Source organism: Schistocerca piceifrons, chromosome 4 (assembly GCF_021461385.2).
Source record: "Schistocerca piceifrons isolate TAMUIC-IGC-003096 chromosome 4, iqSchPice1.1, whole genome shotgun sequence".
In the NCBI taxonomy this organism is placed as follows: Eukaryota; Metazoa; Arthropoda; class Insecta; order Orthoptera; family Acrididae; genus Schistocerca; species Schistocerca piceifrons.
The window spans coordinates 555,709,982-555,727,750 of NC_060141.1; the positions used below are offsets into that span (position 1 = coordinate 555,709,982).

Sequence of the window (17,769 nt, forward strand, 5' to 3'; positions counted from 1 at the left end):
TCTTCAGCCATCGGAGGAGAAAGTAATTGCTGGGAGACAAATTGAGTGAATACAGCAGATGAAGAAACCCTTCAAAGCAGATTTGCAACAGCAATATCAGTCATTCATAATAGAATGCTGTTTCACTGCATTTTACATTTGTTATATATCAGGGAAGGGTCTCTAACATGTGAGATAGATATACATTTTATTTAAGAGCTGTAGGCCTACACCAAAATAGCTTTTTACATAATGAAATATTAGTGTGTTAAATGTTAATTATAATGTGAACTGAAACATTAATGTTTGGAATTTCTGTGAAGGTACCCCTTAATGGAGTTGAAGATGTTGCCCAATTCTCGTCTTTAATTCAGTCTTAAACCCTACAACATTACTCACATTTCAATGATATACTCTGGCATGTTGTCGAGTACATGTGCGCCAATGTATCCAAACTCTTTTCCGCACTAATGTTAAGCACCTGAAGTCTTTGTAGAGGTTGTTATTGATTCTCCTACCAGTATTATTTTCATGTTGTGTAGCATTTTTTGAAAAGGAAATATTTAGAATGACTGTGGACATTAATGAGTACCTATGTATATTGTGAAGCAGGCTTAAAAATGCTACAGGATTTTAAAAATAAATAAATAAGTTTATATAAAGAAGACTCTGACAGATATTTCAGAACTAACAACACACATAACTCTTATAAACCATGTCTCTTTTATGAAAATATAGCCTCCGTAATTCATTACTGAATGTAAATATGCGGCATGAACTAGTTTCTTCACATTTAAATCACCATTATTGATAATCGTTTGTACTGTAAATTAGCTGAATGAAAGCAATTCATTAATTTTAGGATTTCAGTTAAGTTTTGATGTATATGTAGTGTCAAAAAATGTAATGCCATCAGCCTCTTGTATGTCATGGTTTTGAGTATAGCTGGTGGATATCTATGAAATGTAATGAATTGTATATGCTGAGACTAGGCGGAATTTAATGATAATACGGTTACCTTGAATCACCTGTTGATATTTCCTAGTAACACATTAGCTGCCTTTTAAGTAACATAGCAGATACTACATTTTACCGAGCGAGGTGGCGCAGTGGTTAGCACACTGGACTCGCATTCGGGAGGACGACGGTTCAATCCCGTCTCCGGCCATCCTGATTTAGGTTTTCCGTGATTTCCCTAAATCGCTTCAGGCAAATGCCGGGATGGTTCCTTTGAAAGGGCACGGCCGATTTCCTTCTCCATCCTTCCCTCACCCGAGCTTGCTCTCCGTCTCTAATGACCTCGTTGTCGACGGGACGTTAAACTCTAATATCCTCCTCCACTACATTTTATTTCTAAACTGTCATCTACAAAAGGTACAAGCTTTTCCAGGGGCCAAAGTCAGGCTCCAGTGACCAGGTACAGTGAGCAAGAGTGTTTGAGTTGTGCTTGTATGAATGTGTGTGTGTTGTCTCTTTTGGAAGAACATTGTAAATATTTTAGCAGTCTTTTACATTGTGCCTGTCTATGGCTCGACACCTCCTCTATGTGGTGAGTAGCAATCCATACATTTCACACAGTTTTTAAATTCTTGTACAAATTTATTTATTTAATCTTTGCCCATGGACAGTAACTGATAATTTTCAGTTGAGAGTGTTAGGGTACACATACAATTTTATACAGTAAATATACAGTAAAGAAAACAGAGTTACATTTTACAGGCACACAATAGGTTATTACTCATTTTCTCTTACAATGAACTGCTAATATTTAATTTGATATTGAATTCTTACTTATAATGCACGTTCATAACAGTTTCCCACTAATGGAAAGCAGATGTTTTAATTCCCTCTTTCAACCTTGCGCTGGCCATATATGCCAAAGTAGTTATTGCAGTGTTGCCTTTTTTAGCTGTAAACTAGAAAATATCTTGTAGCAGGTGTTCAGCTCCAAACATTAGCCTGATTTTAGAATCCAAATAACTCCTTAATCACTTTCAATAGGCGTTTATGAGATATTCCACCATTCACCTGAAGGTGCTTGAGGTAGCTATTCAGCAATGGAATATGGATTAGCTAACAGGCTTCATCTGTGACATCAAGAATCGCAATTGATAAAATATTCTGGGCTATTATTGGATGGATTTTCCATTAAAACCCAACATTTCATTTGGCCCCATCTGCAGAGGACATTTTCAAGAGGGATCGTAGCTTCTTTGAATGTCCGATTTACACCCTGGCTCACTGCTGACTGCTGCAAAATTCTCTTTAGATGGGCTCCCATAGAATGGCATGACATCACATCCTTTGAATACCCAGACACAATAAGCTGTTGTCGATTACTATCGTCCACTGCTGCTACCACCCCATGGGGGAAGGTTTATACACACCTTCTTCAGCATCAGGATCCAGATGTCATTCAGTTTCAGGTTCTACTTCCTCCTGGAATTCCTGGAGCATTTAACACTCTGTATGGCACCTCTGTATAGGCATTCATGGTATCTGCTTGTGGCTGCCAGTGTTTAAGTCCTATGAAAACGAATATGGTGGTTTCCTGACTGCAAAGCATGTTCCTCAACAGATGATCTGTCAGTCTCTCCACTTCTGTAGTTGCCCTTGTGCTCTTCTTGTCATTTTTAACTGTTGTTTTTGTAGTACCCACATACACCTCCTCAATCTACACAGAATTCTATAAATTTTTACCTTTCGCAGCACTTTGCGAGAATCCTTGGCCAATTTTAGATGTAGCCATATTTTCCGGGTGGGTTTGTAGATTACCATGATCTTCTGTTTTCCCAAGATTTTTCCTATGCACTCAGTAATGTTGTTAATGAAAGGCAGGAAAACTTTTAATTTCACAGGCATTTGTGCATCGCTATAATTTTTGTGCAGTGGGTGAATAATTGTTCTTGAGTATTGCATTGGTAATGTGTTTTAATTCCGTGTCAAGCAGCTGTGATTTACAGATGTTCCTTGTTCTATCCAAAAACTTTTTTTATGTCTTGCTTTTTTTATGGGAGGTGGTTCAAATCCTGGTGTAGGTAATGGTCTGTGTGCATGGGTTTTCGGCAAATAGCCCAGAATATTTTATTAACTGTGGGATTTCCAGCCGTGAAAGTTTACATTGTACAATTACAACATCAAGAATGTCTATTATAGTGCCTAAAGGCCAATATAGTCAGTCAGATCCACACACAGGACTTCCAATGACATTTTCTGGTATTTTTATGGTTTCCCCTCCCAAATTATCATACATACAGAGATGGTGACTTCCTGTCAGATTAGTTTCACACAAAAGAATGATGTTGCTCATGAAAGCATTTTAAATGTCACCCTGTTTTTAATAACGGCAAACATCTAGTAACGTGCTTTATTCAGGGTCCCTTATTTCTGGAGATCTTTCCAACTTCCTAATCTTCTTCCAGTTAAGAGACTGGAAGGCTGGACAGAAAGTATTGGTTTATACTTTGGAAAAACTATTTTAACAGCCTTCAGAAAGCAATAATATCCTTTGGGAACCATGCAAATAATTTCTGTTAGAAATAAGGTGTGGCAAATATTGATGTTTTATTGCAGTGCTGGAGTGAAAATCCATCCTGACTTCTTAAGAGGACAAGAATTGAAAATAGTAAACAGAAGGATGTTTTCAAAATATAAATTTTAAACTTGTTTTTTTTTAATATATATAAGTAAACATCTGATTTAAAACAAGGTACCTAATTTGCCACTCAGTGGTCTTCTTCAACTGTGTACTCAGGTTTCAACTTCCCAATAAGATAACTTTAATTATGGCTGAGCCATACATGATCCTGAGGGTGCTGGAGGATATCAGACATCATCACATGAAAAAACTTATCATCTGCTTTGATTCCCTCGATATTCTACAGGTACTACAGGTTGGTTTGAAGAACATTTCTGAACAATTCGAGCAAATAGTTTGGCCATCCAGATCACCTGACATGAATACCATTGAGCATATATGGCCATATGGGGCATGATCAAGAGGTCAGTTCATGCACAAAAAACTGCATCAGCAACACTTCTGTAATTATAGATGGCTATAGAGGCAGCATGGATCAATATTTCTGCAGGGGACCTCCAATGACTTGTTGAGTCCATGCCATGTCAAGTTGCTGCACTACGCCAGGCAAAACGAGGTCTGACGTAATATTAGGAGGTATCCATGACTCTTGTCACTTCAGTGTAAAGAGGCTTACAGGGATAACAGTGTGTCAGTCCTTTGCAGGCTGTCAACTCTCTGTTGAGTTAAAGAGCCACTACACAAATGGGACATGAGGGGCTGGTAGTGAGGAACAAGAAGCCAAGGCTGGTAAAACCACAGTTTGACCATTGCATACCTCATACTGCTCAGTCAGGTGAGATGAAATCGTGATAGCACATCTCTGAATAGGGCGGGACAAAATCGTGACAGCATCTCTCAATAGGGGAATCTCCATCAATACGTGGCTTTACACTCCAGGTAAAGAGACATCAGTGTGTAGTGCTCTTATGGTGTGTGGTTTGCTGTATGCAACATATGTTATATGGTTCACTGTATGCCACACATTAAACGAGTGCACCTCTTGGTTTTAGAAGAGGACAAAAATATGCTAAGTGAACTCCTGCACTATATTTTATGTGACAATGGTACAGGTATGGAAAAGCTTTCAAAATTTTATATATTTTCTGAACTCTAACATCAGGTTGGAGGTTTTAGCAAATTGCAGAGAGACTGGAGTATTGGATTTTAGTCCAGCATTCCACCAGACAGATCGCTTTTGCCATATGATTTTAAACCAAAGTCTCTCCAGTTTCTCCCTTTTTCACTACATGTTTTACTCTTAGTAAAAAAAATTTACTGCTTGGGGGGGGGGGGGGGGGGGTTTCAAGAAATGTCCTATTTTACTTATATGAGAAATTCTTCATGTTTATCATTTTTATTCAGCCGAGCTCCATAACATTTTTATTGGCACTATATAGTTGGCTATCATACATTTAAACATACCATTCACCTCAAGACCAGCAACAGCATCACCATCACCACCATCTGCATAGGTGTGGTGGAACAGACACACATATATCTTACAAAAGTCTGCCTCACTCATTTTGCACAGTAAATTTTTTTTATACTGTTTCATCACTAGTACACATGTATGACCAGTGAATGAACCTGTAATGTTCCCAGCATAATTTTCACTTTACCTGATGTTCCATAAAACTTTTACATTTTTTTGATTGCAGCAAATTGATACCAACAAGGATGGTGTGGTGACTATCGATGAACTGGTGGAATGGTGCTCACGAGATGAGCGCATTCTGCAGTCGCTGGAGACTCTCGACACTGTCTTGTGATCCTTGCTGCTTCAAGAGACTCTGATGTCCTCTTTGTCCATGGTGGTTTCTACTCCACTTCTATCAACACCAGTCTTGGAACGCAGCAGTCTGGTAACATGACGCAGTCCGGCATCTGCAGTGCCTGCCACCTGTTGGCAAGTACTGTAAATAAAACATTCAGTGCTGCGAACAGTTGGCGATCAACAGACGTAGAGGGAATGGTGCAGTTATGTGGGCAATATTATCATGAGATAGCATAACACAATCCCTCCTTCCCAGCAACACCACCAAATAAACTTTTCAATGCTGTTTCAGCCAACGTACAACGGAACCCTGCTCGTGAGTGAAAAGAAGTATGCTCACTAGGTTTCCACCTGCTAGATTGACACCACTGAGAACTTCCACTTCCTATTTGTTGAAGCAGATTAACATTGTTATGATTGTTTCCATCACTTTTGCTACATTTTGTGAAAAATACAAGATGCTTACGTGTGTGTGTGTGTCTGGCCTGTACATTTTTAGCCTTTTGCAGTGCCATTAAACTAGAGTGAAGCTCAAAACTTCAAAAATAATAAATCTTCTGTGCTGGAAACTTTTACACAGTTTGCAGTAGTGTGCAGTTTTTATGAGTTCAGCAGAGCTTCTGGCCATTTGCCATAAATCTGCGCATGTAAATATGAAATAAGCTGAATATAAGCCTGAAACTACCCAAATTGTGCATTTTAGTAGCAATTATAGAGTAAAATAAAATTATTTCTTGCTGAATGACTGCTTTTCAGGTGTAAAAACTTGATTCTTTTAAACTGATGCAGTAGAATTTTTTACACAATTTCTGAGTTCACAGAAACATTGAACACAAATGTACAACCATTGTAAAGTTGATGCACTACAGATTCACTGTGTACACAGAACTCAATGAAAATGGAGTACAGTAATGGAAAATGCTGCCTGTCAGTATTGTCCGCTTACCATAATTAGTCAAACGGGTCTTACAAAGGTAGAATGAAAAAAATTTCAAAAGCTCTCTTTACCTAAAGTGGGGAAAGAAAACTAAAGGGGGTGCTTCCATTTGAGACAAAAATTATATAATTTTTTCACTTTGTACATTAATATTGTTTCTTGCTGACTTTGAAATGCAGTCATTTAGACACTTAACTGAACTGTAAATAAAATTTAAAAGCTATTTATGAACAGTATTGATGTTTGCTTCTAGCAATAACCACTCTTCTTGGAGCAACTAAAATATGAATATTCAGTATTATGTGAGAATCTAAGTGCCCATCTAATAGCGAATCAGAAAGAAATGAACCTGAATTATAATGCTGTCACCTCTGGCAGCTCATACAAAGATCATTGTTATGAATTAAAACCCTGAAATTATAAGACATTTTAATTAAGCACTTACTGTGAAGGAAAACAAAATTCTCTGAAATTGCAACAAAGTTATTTGTGCAGACTGTGTTCATATACATGTCATTTAAAGTTTCTTTACTACTTCTTGTGAAGATTTGTTTCTAATATTTGAATAATTGTTCTAACTTACATAGCTTTTTAACTTTGTGTGTAAATGGCCTCTCTTGAGAATAGCATCTGCAGTACTACTTCATGCTTCTCATTTCGGTATACTGAATGAGTGAGTGCTATAGTAGTGTCATCACCTCTTTTGTTACGTAAAATCTCACTTCCCTTTTTTTTCTTTTCTTTTTGTTTTTTCTTTTTTTTCCCCCCAGCTGTGCAATCGACATGGACACAGTCAATGCCAGTTTATGAGATTGTCCTGATCTCTGTGAAAGTGTTATTTCAAATACACAAAAATCTTCACATAATTAGCTGGAATATCAATCAGTTATGAGTGTAATGTTTATGTTTGGGCTTCTAGTTAGAGCACTTAGGTAAGATTCATTCAAAGGAAATTCCACTGTTTTTTTAGAAACTAAGCATTCATCCTTGATGGGCATTTTGGTGGCTAAAATGGCCAGTTTATTAAAAAACTCACAAGAATCTTTCTTGGCAATAAGAAGAGCTTTAAACAGAGAGCTCTATATAGTAGTGATGGTACTTAGGTCACAGTTTTAAGACACTGTGAAGATAATAGACATTAAACTTTTTTATTCTGACTATGACCCTTTATAGAAATTGCCTCTCCAGTATGGCTTACATATGGTAGTTGTACCTGTCCTCTTCTGTGATATGTGGGTTGCTCCAGATAGACTGAACCTCATGTCAGCTCACCTCACCTGAGTCTTTCATTAGGTTGTAAATACAAATGAGCTGCAACAGTGACCTCATGTCCGGCAGCCAGAGTTGATTGTAATCACCAGTGTTTTGCTACTGTGTGTGTTGTGTCTTGTTCCATTACAAGATCGTATGACATTATGTGTGAAGACTGTATAACTTGTACAGCAATTAGTGAAACTATAACTTTTTTTCATATGAACCAATGAAAAAATGCAGCAGGCAGGTGGACCACAGCAATTTGAAATTTCTGATGAATTTTCTCTGGATCGTGCATTTGAGCAAAGATGATACTTTGACTGTAACAGAATTATATGTTTAAAAGGACAATTGACACACATGCTCATAAAGAAAAGTATTCCAAAATGGGAGTGAGAACTATGTATTATGTGATTGAAAAGATAATGTTTTGAGGAGCCAATAACTATTAAATACTCATGGAAAATAGTAACTGGTTTCTCAATTTCTAATTATAAATACAGAAACAGCACTTGCAGTTTGGCCAATATGCCACTGCTTATTAGAGAATGCAAACTTTCATCTCATGTCTTCGTCGGCCCGATGCCTCGAATGATTCTATAGATATCATAACTTTTCCATGTTTGTACTACTCTTCAAATTCATGTTAGTATGCAAAGTAACTGTAATAGCTGTGATATGTCACAGATGAATTGTTTTAGAAAATCTACAAACAAACTGTTTGCTCCAGGATAATTACAACAAAAATGATTTCCTTGAATGACTTCATTGTTCTATAGTATTACTAATGTATTGTACTTCTTGTAACTATAGGAATGAGGTCCATGTGTGACACTTAAATTGCAGACAAGAGTTGTAAAAGAAAATGTTTCTGCAGTGTGTGTCAAAAAGATTAAATTCTTTGTGTATGAACCACCGATAGTTTTTGGAATGTATTTAAAAACTCTTTTTTTTTTTTTTTTTTTTTTTTTTTTGCTGCAGTAAAAATTTGACATTATGGTATCAGTAATTTTTTGCTGTTTTTTCAGTGGACAGTGTGTTGAGTTTATTCACATGCTCTTCTTTCTTAAGACTGCTCATTATCATTTCTTTTGACTTTTGGTTGTCTTTCTGTTTGTTGGAATAAAATTCTGTTATACTTTCAAAAATGAAATGTGCTGATAGCAACTCATACTTGATGCAGTAATCTCTAATTATCACCTCCTCATTAATAACAGTAAATTAATTTCCATTACTCTACACAGTGAAATGTTACATTAGTCCATCCATTACCTCATTATGTGGCTAAGCATAACTTTGTTCCAGAAATTTGGACCATTCTGTCGGCTACTCAGCATATGCATTAATACTGGTTCATGATCAGAAATGAAACATATTCATTTGTCTTCCCATTACCTGTCCATAAGTGTTCCACAGTATTAATATTCAGTAAATTCATGCACATATACCTTTCATTCATATGTATAAATTTTCATGTGTCATAAAGTTTCACAACTTTTTCATGTACTTGCTACATATATGTTCTAAAGTTCAGTAAAAAAAGTCTGTTAGTTTCATATTGATATTCTGTTGCACAAATTGTTACAGTTTCTTAGAATTGCTCTACTATAAACTATATTTTTTATGTAAAAGTTCAATCACTTCATAAAAATATCTTGGTAATATATTTCTTTTCCACATTAGAGTAAGGAAGCATGAAGTGATTGTCATTGCCTTGTAATGAACTTAAGAAATTTCATTATCCATACAATTATAATTGCACATCTAGGAGGAGACCTTCAGATCATGTTACATTCTCTTGCATCCTGGTAGGTTAAAGAAACGACATTTATAGTTTAGAATGCCCATGTGGTACATGAGTGAACCTTATTGTTCAACATGCTATAACAACAAGCTTATCTATAATTTAAGAGCTATTTTGTAAGATGACATATCTCCTCTTTATGAACCAAATTATTTGTAACGTGCTTACACTGAGCTCATTACACACCTAGTCTTTATTAAATTATAGTTACATGTAAATTCATTTGCCACTGCATGTAGTGCAGTGTCTCTTCAGCAGCAGATCCTAAAAACACTAAGACCTGTGATCTTCCCACACGTTGGATCAATAACATCACAGCCATCAGCATAAATTATTTGCCAGAATTAATTCTTCTTTATAACAGATAGTCAACAATTTATTAATAACAATGAGTTTCTCAAAATTCAGTGGGTTGCATGCATACAGCAGCAAAATGAATAACGAAAGGGCTTAGGTTTGTACCCCCTATTATTCAAAATCCTCTACATACAAGGAACTGCATCATAAGAAGTGAATGGAACTGTATTTTAGATCATGACTTTTACAGTGTAAACAGTTTTTATAATTATCTCACTATACAAGGTTCCTCTAACACAAAATGCAGACTGCCAAGAGCAGATTGGAACACAACCACAGATCAAAATTTGTAGGCACTGAATGGAGAGGTGCATCTGAAAAAGAGTCAATATTCCCCCATTCCCTTTTTTCTCAGCCCTTAAATATACAATGAAGGTTCACTCAGACACAAAAGCAAGAGAAATTAAGCTTGTAGTCCAGGACATTTTTAATCCTAGCACTTCCCACAAAATTTTTAGGGAAATAAAAGATTTTGAAGTTATAAAAATCATAAAGAGTCTTTTTGTTTTTTAAAAAGCAACAACACCATGTTTTCAGTATGTCATATTGCTTTCTGTTTATGCACATGAAGCACCAATCACCTGTGAAATGAAATAGTTCATGGAGATTCCACTTCAAGACAAAGTGTAATATGATGAATGAAATATTTCAAATGGAACATAAGATCTCATTGCAAATGATTGAGGCAGTGTGTATAACACTGTATTTTGCACTGAAACCAGGTTTTAATAACTCACTGGTGTTGTGCTTGCACTATTTACCAGACATTTATATTGGCAGTTTGACTGTTCAACATCTAAGTTGTCTGTTTACAGCATAAATTTAGTGTTAAGATAAATTTGTTCCTTTTGCTTGACACCAAAGTGATAGCAATATTTGCTTAAAAATTATTTTAGTATTACATTCAGATTTGATATGTAACACTCAACTTGACTTTGAAATACAGCAGGCATATGTCCATAGTAGCATCTCTTTCTGCAATAACCTGTCTCACTGTGAGTGCTGGATCACACATCAACTGTATCAAAGTTTATGCAGAAGCATTTCAGATTCTCTGTGCACTTCTTGTTGATTCCTTTTAAATGCATAATGAACTGTTGATATTTTATAAAATGGTGTAGTATATGGAAATGTTTTACTTTTAATAAATATTTAACATACAATGTTAAATAGTGATATTGCTATTAAACTTTTCGAAAGTCTTGTTTGTTGTAATAGAATAAATTCTTCTATAAACTTTCCATCAGTGTCTTCATACTAATAGAATATTTCATCCATATCTTTCTAGTGTACTTGAATAAAAAATTCATATTCAAAGATTTTATGAGAAAAGTCACATCAAAACAATCTACTGACAGAAATGTATTCTAGCTAAGAAAATATATTGAAATTTGTGGTAAATCGTAATTTTACTACCAGTGTTACATAAATGTTGGTAATGAATCTATGACAGTGTCAACAGCATATTCTAGTAATTTCAGGTACCAACATTTTGACCTGGTCAAGGAGTGAAAAATGCAATCATGGTGCAGTGCACCCTGCCTTGTCCAAATTTGTTTCCAGGTCATCAGCTGTAATAATATATTTTACTCAGCACTAAGTTATTTACAACTGTTAAAGACAATATGAGAATATTGTAACAGAACAGCAGTACAATGGTGCTGTTAATATTAACAAACTCAAAACAAAGGTACATTTGAATTGAGTGGATTTATTTTGATTTTACCTGTTGAAACAATCACTTGCATATACTTGTATATTTTTCTTCCTATTTGTAATTTGTCTTTATAAATAAATATAAAATTATATTCTTTAAATATAATTTTGTTGTTTGTTTCATAAAAATATTTAATAGTTGACTGACAAAAAAGAATACTTGACAAAAACTCTGATTATCAAATCTTCCTTTGTTTCAATCCTCTTTTCATAACTTTTCGTCTTAAGGTACATGTGTTGCAAGAGAGAAGGATAAAAAACGTTGACCTACCCTTAAAAACAGAATTATAAGTCACATTTCAATTAACAACTGTTATTCCAGAAAAAAGTGGGCATATAGTGTTATATAATGAAACAATTTAAAATTTATTTAATGTCACTGCTGCTTCATCAAAGGGTATGAAAATTTTAATGACAACATTACATGAAATGACATATGTACTTTTACATCATTGGTATAGAGTAAACAAACAAGGTATTTGTTGAAACAACATAGGGACAACATTGTAGATTAAGACATAAAGAAAATGCCCACCAGACTTTCCACACTCCTCATCCCCATCAATCTCCCAGGCCACACCAGTAAACAGAACTCCCCATCCTCATCAAACTTCCAGGCCACACCAGTAAACAAAACTTTGTTACTCATTTTTATTGCCCATTTAAGACATGTACCCTTTTACACCAAAAATGTACATTGTCCCACAAGAACAATACAAGACTGAATTGCCCTGATATAGACATTGTCCTGCAAGGTTTGGCATTGGCCTACATCTGTTTGCCCAGTATATATGATTTATGAGGGACACTGTAGGACTCTTAAATAACCATGATATTTGATTATGACAGTTTACTGGTAAGTGGCCCAAACACTTCCATACCAGACTCATTCGGTGCAATATTGGACCAAGCTTCTAACTGGTAAAGGGCAAACAGCTTAGCCCCCAATGTTACAAAGACTTATATTATTCCATTCTAAGTAAATAAAAATTACTCACAGGCATCAAAAGGAGAGATCAATGGGCACACACAACAGTTTCCATGCACAAAGGCCTGACTCTGGTCTTAATACCCAGTCATGACAATTTCCATTTGTGTGTGAGTTATGCATATGTGAATATGTGTGTGTGTGTGTGTATGTGTGTGTTTCTTTCTTTTTTTATGTCTGATGAGGAACTTAATCTGACAGCTAATAATATTTAGTAGTCTTTTCTCAGTGTACCTGTCCGCACTCAGCATCTCCTCTTTGTACTGAGTAGCACTCTATCCTTCCCATATGTTATCATTAGTTTATGTTATTTATCAAGAATATTACCATTCTCTCTTGATAATTATCTTGGTTATTAATTAAAATCACATAATTAGCAGAATACCTTTCACCTTTCCAGTCATGTTATAATATTGCTGTGGACTTGTTATTTTACAATGGCTTCCAAAAATTAGGTGAAATAAACAACAGTAAATCTGGCAAACATGGAGAAACTGAATGAAACTATGTGCTTCCAGAGACCTTTCAAGTTTCAAACATCTACTATATACACAGGGTTTCCATAATTAATGTTCCAATTTTAAAAGGCTGTAGAGAGAGAACTACTGCTCTGAGCGACGTCACATTTGAACAGCATTTTATTGACACAGGTGGGTAGAGGCGGGGGGATGACATTATGGAACATAAAAAGTTACCAACAGATGGTGCTGTATCAGAACATGCACACCAACAGACATGTGGCACATGGCTATTCCTCAGTTTGCATCCAACATGCCCAACACTACTGTCTCCATGAAGAGTTGCCTGCTGGTGGTAAAGCTCTTTTACAAGAATGTTGATTGTGCACCAGCAGCCCTGCAGATGTTCTAGACCATTAAGGGTGTATAGAAAAGCACTGGTCCAATTTCTGCTAAAGGTGCAGAGAAAATGATTACAGTGTTTGAAAAACCAGTCTTTTGAAATGCAATGTGGCAGAGGGAGGAAAGCAGTTGATCTGAAGTATGTCAAAGATCTGGTCACAGCATGCAGGAGGGGTCAAGCGGTGGTGTGCAAGTATGCAGTGCATGGGCAATTGCCCAAATGTCACACACGCACATGGGCAAGGTGCATAAAATACTGTTGCTATCCGTACAAAATCACCCAAGTTTAGGAGTTGTTTCCTGCTGACCTGCAACCAAGACAAACATTCATATGGAAGTGGACAATGAATGGCCATGGAACATTCTGTGGACAGATGAAGCCTGTTTCCATCTCCAAGGACATGTCAGTACACAGAATTGCAGAATATGGGCAACTGAAAATTGGCACACAAATCAACCAGCACAATTTTCTGCAAAGGTGACTGTGTGGTGGGGGTTGACAACATTGTTCATAGTTGGGATGTATTTTCTTGAGGAGGTGAGTCCTGCAGGTCCTGTTACCTGTACTGTCACTGGTAAACGCTCAGAGAGTCTTTTGCGCAGCAATGTCAATCCAGCTCTTCAGCAGTGTGGATGTGTGGGTAGGATAATTTTTGTGCAAGATGGTGCTCCTCTGCACACTGCACATCCAGTGAAGCAGCTGCTGCAGAGGCATTTCGGAATTGTTAGAATTATCAGCCATTATTTCCCTACAGCCTGGCTGCCGATATAATTTTGATCCATGTGACTTTTGCCTGTGGGATTATCTAAAGATGTTTGGTGTTATCTGAAAGATGTTGCATTCAGTGCTCCAGTTATGAATGCAGCTTAATTGAAGGCATGCATTGGGCAATGCGTTCTGAACATGACCCCTGCAACAGTCTGTTGTGGAGCATATCATTTCTCAATTTCACCTTGTGGCAGAGAATAGTGGAAAGCATATTGAAAAATACTTGCACCATTTTAATGACAGCTAGAAACATTTTGCTTTTAATTAATTTTTGGTCACAGGACAACTAAAAACCAATTTCCATCTGATGTGGTATGACTTTATCACAGGTGATGCACTTACCTAATTAAGAGTGCCACAACCGTTGACTGTTGAACTTGTGCAGTCATGCATATTGAACATTACAGATGGTATATCATGTAACTACAACCACAGCTGTTGCATTGCGATTTATCTGTCATTTGTAGCTGAACCCAATTACATTAAGACACTTACAGCACCATCAATTGGCAAAATTTTCATTAAATATTCTTTCCTACATGATGATTCCCCCTGTGTCAATAATGTGCTGCTCAAATCTGACGTCATTCCGAGCAATGATTCCCTTTCTACAGAGTTTTGAAACTGGAACTTTAATTACAGATACACAGTGTATGCAGACTGAAGCAACAAATGAAAAGTTGTACGAAGACTGGGATTCAAACCCGGGTCTCTCGCACACTAGGCACTTGCCCTAACCACTGTGCCACTCTGGCACAGTGGCTTTGCACAACTGCACGGACTAACCTAGCACACCTACCTCCTCAATTTAAGTTTCCATTCACACCTCAGTCCACTTTGTATTCTTCCTAAACTTTATCAGGATTTGATTAAAGCACCTATGCCCGGATTTCAGGCAGGATCCCCCATTTCATTTTATGCTAAGCTGCTATTCCAGTACAGCTGGACGGGGAATAACAAGTAATTAGCACATCTGCCTAGTGAGCAGGAGAGCCAGATTCAAATTGGGGTTTTGGTACAAATTTTCATTTGCTGCTTCAGTTTGCACATATGCATAAAGAAAATGGTCTAATACTGAGCTATTTGTTACTGTAGCAGTGTTGAGGAAACTGCAACTTGTAAAGCAGTTATGATGCATCCTTTTGCATCATTTGCATTTTGCAGATAATTCAATGTTTGAGTGTGTGAGCACACTTAGTAGAACGATAATGAGAGATGACAGCTGGCCAACTCAATTTGGTGAAATAGTGTTGAGCCATCATTTACTGAACAAACTGTAATGGAGGTCCACTGGTGGATTAGAGGTAGGGTATTTCCCACAGAGTATTTACTCTGTTGTGGAACATGCTGAGGTCTCACCAAGACCTTCACAGACGGGCACTATCCCCCCAGGCCTAGTCCACAAATGGATTCCCATGCCATTTCCCCTCACACCCCCAATCCTCCCACCACCCCCATACCCAGTACCACCCAGGACTGAAACAACTGAACTACATCCTTTGCCAGAGCTTTGATTACCTGTCATCATGCCCTTAAATGAGGGATATCCCACCTGAAATACATCCCACCCCTCCAAAAGTTGTGTTCCCTCATCCATCTAACCACCACAACATCCTAGTCGGTCCCCATACCACTCCCAATCCCAGCCCCTTGCCACAAGGATCATATCTCTGTGAAAGACCCAGGTGCAAAACCTGCCCAATCCATCCACCCAGCACATCCTATTCCAGCCTGTCATAGATTTATCCTACCGCATCAGGGGCCGGGCCACCTGTGAAAGCAGCTATGTTATTGACCAGCTCTGCTGCAATCATTGCACAGCTTTTTGTATTGGTATGACTACCAAACAGCTGTCCGCCAGGATGAATGGCGACTGCTAAACTGTGGCAAAGAGCAAAGTAGACAACCCCGTAGCACAACATGCAACTGAACATAACACACTTGATTTCAATGGCTGCTTCACTACCCAAGCTATCTGCATTCTTCCACGCACCACCAGCTTTTCTCAGCACAGATGAGAGTTATCCTTACAACACATTCTCTGCTCCTGTGATTATCCCAGCCTCAGCCTAAGGTAACGTGCAGTCCTCACACCCTCCACCCAACAATTTCCCCCCCCTGTGTCATAGTAGCTCCTCCCCATTGTCATCTCCCACCCCGTCTATTTTCTGCCCTCTGCCAATGTGTCTGCCCATCTTTCCCTGCTCCTCTCCTTTTTGCTCCTATTTTTCACCACCTCCCTGTCCCACAACTTTCTGATGCTGCACCTGTTGGCAGTCTAATCCCTGCACATTTGCACATTCCTCCAGACAGTGTTCACCTCTCTCCCCACCCATACACTACTATCCCTTCCCCTTCCCCACCCCTCCAGATTGCTGCTTTCATCCCACATGATAGTTGCATTCCGGCCTGAAATGCTGGAGTTGACTGTTGTGTGTGCGTGAGGTGTGCTTGCTGGTGTGTGTGAATGGTCTGTGTCTCTCTTTACTGATGAATGCTGTGGCCAAAAGCTGTCTGCAACATAACGTGTCCAATTTACAATAAGTAACAATCTATCTTTTCCTACATTGATGATGTTCCTACCTGGAGTTTCCATTATTTGATTTTACTCTGTTAGCAGTATTTTTGATACTCTAAACTTTATATCATTGTCACCGTTTTTTAACATTTTGGGTCACCCGCTCCCAGGTTGGAAAACTCTACTGTTTTCAGGATGAAGGTCAAGGAATGTGTGTGGCATCACCAAATGCAATAAAGCCCGATTAAACATTACTTCATTCTTTTCTCTGAATATATCTCATTGTCGTATCTTCAGCAGGGGCTAGTAGCCTAGCAAGATGCTGAGTAATCTGCTGAACCCAGCAGCTGCCTCAAGCTACTCTATCTTGCTGCATCAGCAGTGTGCTCAGGCCAGTGATTTATAGCAAGCAGGTTGCTGCCTGTAGTGTAAAAAGTGCACCACATCAGAAGCGCAGCTCAGAGGTAATGATGACCAAGGTATGTCAGTGTTGTTCTCACAGTCCGTTCTGGAAGTACTCTGTCCCTCCCAAGTCACTGCCCATATTGTCCCAAAAGGTGAACCTCAACGTCAGACACCATAAGGTTTGTTGAATGCTGATCCTTGGCCGCCAGTTTGGTAGGTCATCTGATCCAAGCAATGCTGGAGTTTAGAGCAGTTTGTGCCACAGGCTAGAACAGTGTTGGTAGATCCCTGAATTAAGCATCAGTGATGGCTGGTACTGGAAGTTGACTTCTGTCATCCATGGTTATGGGTTTGTGGTCATCTCATAAGGCAACAGGAGTGTGACCAGTACTGGAACAATACCATACACAAAATGTTACAATGCAGTAACCAGAGAATCTAGTTAAATGACATGAGCGCCATTGATCCTAGTGATTCACTGACTCTAGCCTAGCAAGATGGAGTATTTATGGTGTCAAAAAGAGGCTCTGCTTTTTGGTGTCATTCATCATGAATGAATTTGCTCTGCTTTTTACGAGTTGTCAGCAGTCTTCAGTTCTGCTACATTTGGAGAACAAATTTATTTCAGTGTCTTAACTGCTCTACCAAACCCCTGGTGGGTCTAGTTGTGTCCTCCTCAGCATTTCTCACATAATGTTACAAGAATAATGAAATCAGATTGGTCTGGACTTGTATAACCTTTTTCTGCTGAGCTGGCTCGCACTCCCTCACGAAAGTGTTGTTGTTGCATTGTTGGTGACTGACCAATAGTGTTGAAATGTTTACAAC

General features: G+C 37.9%; 1 long non-coding RNA gene across 1 annotated transcript in view; it reads right to left on the reverse strand.

Annotated features, from left to right (window-relative positions):
- Positions 1 to 1,605: 1,605 nt before the first annotated feature.
- Positions 1,606 to 17,769, reverse strand: part of LOC124796339 — a 105,664-nt gene continuing 89,500 nt past the window's right edge. Inside the window, exon 3 of the long non-coding RNA XR_007016752.1 lies at positions 1,606 to 5,459. This is a non-coding gene — a long non-coding RNA (uncharacterized LOC124796339). The remainder of the gene's footprint in view (positions 5,460 to 17,769) is intronic.